Here is a 3,527-nt window from a genome sequence, read left to right as displayed (position 1 = left end):
TCCTGCATTGCAGGCGGAATCTTTACCATTGAGCTACCAGGGAAGCCCAGCGTGATCACAGTCCTACCTAATTCTACCTTTGTCTGTTCTGATCCTTTGTCTACACAGCAGTCAGTAGACTGATTCTTATAACATAAATTGAACCTAGTTACAGTAGTTAAGGGCTTCCCACGTGGCACCAGTGGTAAAGAACCTGCTGGCCAATACAGGAGAGATGAGACATGGGTTCGATTCTGGGGTTGGAAAGATGCCCTGGAGGAGGGCATGGCAACCACTGCAGTATTCTTGCCTGGAAAATCCCATGGACAGTCTGTCCATGGGTTCACAGAGTCAAACACGACTGAAGCGACTTGGCATGCACACACCCACCGTAAAGAATGCTAATAGAAAGACTAGTAGTGATCTTGAAAATGAAAATGAAGAACAGAGTCTTTAGAAAAGGATAAGATATTAATTGAAGCAGTTGAGAAAGTGATATTGGGGAACTATACAACTAATTATAGAAAAAAGCAGTTTTGTTAACACCAAATGGAATTGTTGCCTCATTTCTATAAGTGGTTCCTTTCCTAATCCTCAGCTTTTTTCTTAAACCTATTTCTTCCAAACACAAGATCACTGGGAAATTTCAAAAATCTGAACTCAATGGATGGCTTTCCACTAGATAAAAATGCCCAAGTGTTATTGTTAATCTAAGGGATTTGAGAACTGAAAATAAGTAAATGCTTTTGGTGCTTCAGACAGTAAAGAATCTGTCTGCAATGTGTGAGACCCCCTGGAGAAGCAAATAGCAACCCACTCCAGTATTCTTGCTTGGAGAATCCCATGGACAGAAGAGCCTGAGGGGCTATAGTCCATGGGGTTGCAAAGAGTCAGACATGACTGAGTGACTAACATTTTCCTCACTTTTTAAGGTAATTACATTTTCATCTAAGAATTAATGAGATAGAGACAGTGGGCAGAAGGAAGGAGCAGAAAGTCTCCACTCTAATTGCTCCCTCTGTTATACAGACATCCCACATGGGGAGTGGGTCCCAAAGGAACACACAAGATATCTATTCTCTCTTCAGGAAATGGATGCCTCTCCTTTTATCAGGGACCAGACTCCCTGTTGGCCTGAGTGACTGAATGTGACAAAGAGGCGTCTTCAACTTCTCTGGTTTCAGAGCCTGGCCGTCATGTTCCACAGCACCTAAATTAAAGGAAACAGGAGGGTGGATGTGGAGCCTGGATTCCAGCCCATGTCCACTCTTTCCCTTCCACCTGTAGGTGCCTTCTTTCTAGAGCACTCTCTTCTCCTCATCTGATGGGCTATACATACCATAGGCAGGTGAGAGAAGATGGGAATTAGGTCTATTTGAGTTTGGACTAATATTGGCTTTGCAGATTTCATGGATTTTCTTAAGATATCCCCTAATTAATGATGCTGAACCTTAAAAACCTTCATCAGGATGGCATTTGTTGTCATATTGCAGACATAATTTCTATTGAGAGACTGAATGTTACATTGAAATAAGATAGCTGTTTTTATTATTGCTAAGTGCCTGTTTTCCTGATTAAGTATTATCATTTCCATCTTGTCTCAATGTATTCCTACCAGACAGTTTTTAGTTTTCCATTGTTTCTGTTGATGATGCAGAAAACATTTCTGTGAATCATTTTAATCAATAGGTGGTTCCAAACTCCTGTAGGTGCAGGTCAGCCGAAGAGAAACTCCATGTGGAGTAAAAGTGCATTATATCAGAATATTAGCATCTTGAGTGAATTTTTAAACAAGAGTGAGTAAGAGCAGTCATTACACAGGAGACTTTATATATATATACATTAAAGCTTTAATTCTCATAAGAATCATAAGATATATTATACCATGAACATGGACACAGAGGAGATTTAGAGATTATTTTTCAAAAATTTCCAGGGTTACAGAGTGGGGAGTAGATTTGGAATTGAAACTCAGATAAATCCAAGTGTAAGATTTATTTTCTGCTTTCTAGTCTATTCTGCCTGTTGTGTCATCTCTTATTTTTCTGAGGAAACAATGGCTGAATGTCACTTATTAATTAGTAAGGACTGGACTGACTCCCATCTAGAAGTTTTTTATGTATAGTATATAGATATTATCCCTTTCCCCTGGGTCTTGTGCAGGTGTTACTGTTTTGGGAAAAGCCCATCTCAGTGAGACCACTGTCTGACCTTCCAGGTGTGACTAGATGTGAAGATGAGGAATCACACTCCAGTAACCGAGTTCCTCCTCATGGGAATCCCTCACACACAGGGGCTGGAACACGCGCTCTTTGTCTTCTTCCTCACCTTCTACCTGCTCACTCTAGTGGGGAACCTGCTCATTCTCCTGGCCACCCTCACTTCCTCCAACCTCCACACCCCCATGTATTTCTTCCTGGGCAACCTGTCAGTGTTTGACATCTTTTTCCCTTCTGTGAGTTCCCCCAAAATGATGCTCTACCTTCTGGGGCAAAGCCGGACCATCTCTTACCAGGGCTGCGCCTGCCAGCTCTTCTTTTATCACTTCCTGGGCTGCACGGAGTGTTTCCTGTACACTGTGATGGCCTATGACCGCTTTGCCGCCATCTGTCACCCCTTGCGGTACACGGCCATGTGTACACGGTTCACGGTACATGAACCCCAGGGTGTGTGCCATCTTGACTCTGAGCACCTGGATGGGGAGCAGTGTGCATGCGTCTGTCCTCACATTCCTTGTGTTTAAGTTACCTTATTGTGGCCCCAAGGAGGTGGGCAATTTCTTCTGTGACATCCCGGTGGTGCTGCCCCTGGCCTGTGCAGACACCTCTCTAGCTCACAGGGTGAGTGTCACCAACGTAGGTGTTGTGGCACTCCTGTGTTTCCTTCTTGTCCTCACTTCTTATACTCGCATCATTATCTCTATATTGAGAATCAGCTCCTCAGAAGGGAGGCACAGAGCCTTCTCCACCTGCAGTGCCCACCTGACTTCCGTCCTGCTCTTCTATGGACCCGTGGTCCTCATTTATCTCCGGCCTGCCTCCAGCCCTTGGCTGGATTCTGTGGTTCCGTTGTTCAATAATATTGTTAACCCTTCCCTGAATCCTTTGATATACAGCTTGAGAAACAAGGATGTGAAGTTGGCTCTGAGAAAAGCACTAATCCAAGTACATACTTGTGGACCATAAAGTACTATGTCATTATCTGTGCTTACAGATTTGCCTTGCCTTTATATGGGGCATGTGGTCTCTGAAACCAGCTGGGGTGAATGGCTAAGTGGCATCTGGGATAAATAGGTTGAATAGATTTTTTTTTTTGTCATTAACATGTATATATTTATATAAATTTGTATTCAAGAAAATCTTTGTGGCACTTACCATGTGCCAGGTACTATGCTATGCACTTTATAAACACTGACATATGTTATTATGAGAATTTTCATATAGAGTAGACGTTATTATCCCAGTATACAGAGGAGTGTATTAATGCACTGAGAGGTTAAGGCACTCCTGCAGTGTCTCAGAGATAGAAATTTGCTGAGCTAGGATGTG

At 42.9% G+C, this 3,527-nt stretch overlaps 1 pseudogene; it reads left to right on the top strand.

Annotated features, from left to right (window-relative positions):
* Positions 1 to 2,215: 2,215 nt before the first annotated feature.
* Positions 2,216 to 3,164, top strand: LOC138083497 (putative olfactory receptor 10D4; annotated as a pseudogene).
* The last annotated feature ends 363 nt before the right edge of the window (positions 3,165 to 3,527 follow it).

The sequence above is a fragment of the Capricornis sumatraensis genome, chromosome 8 (assembly GCF_032405125.1).
Source record: "Capricornis sumatraensis isolate serow.1 chromosome 8, serow.2, whole genome shotgun sequence".
Taxonomy (NCBI): domain Eukaryota; kingdom Metazoa; phylum Chordata; class Mammalia; order Artiodactyla; family Bovidae; genus Capricornis; species Capricornis sumatraensis.
The sequence above is the reverse complement of the archived record's forward strand: the minus strand, read 5'-3'. Positions and strand labels throughout refer to the sequence as shown.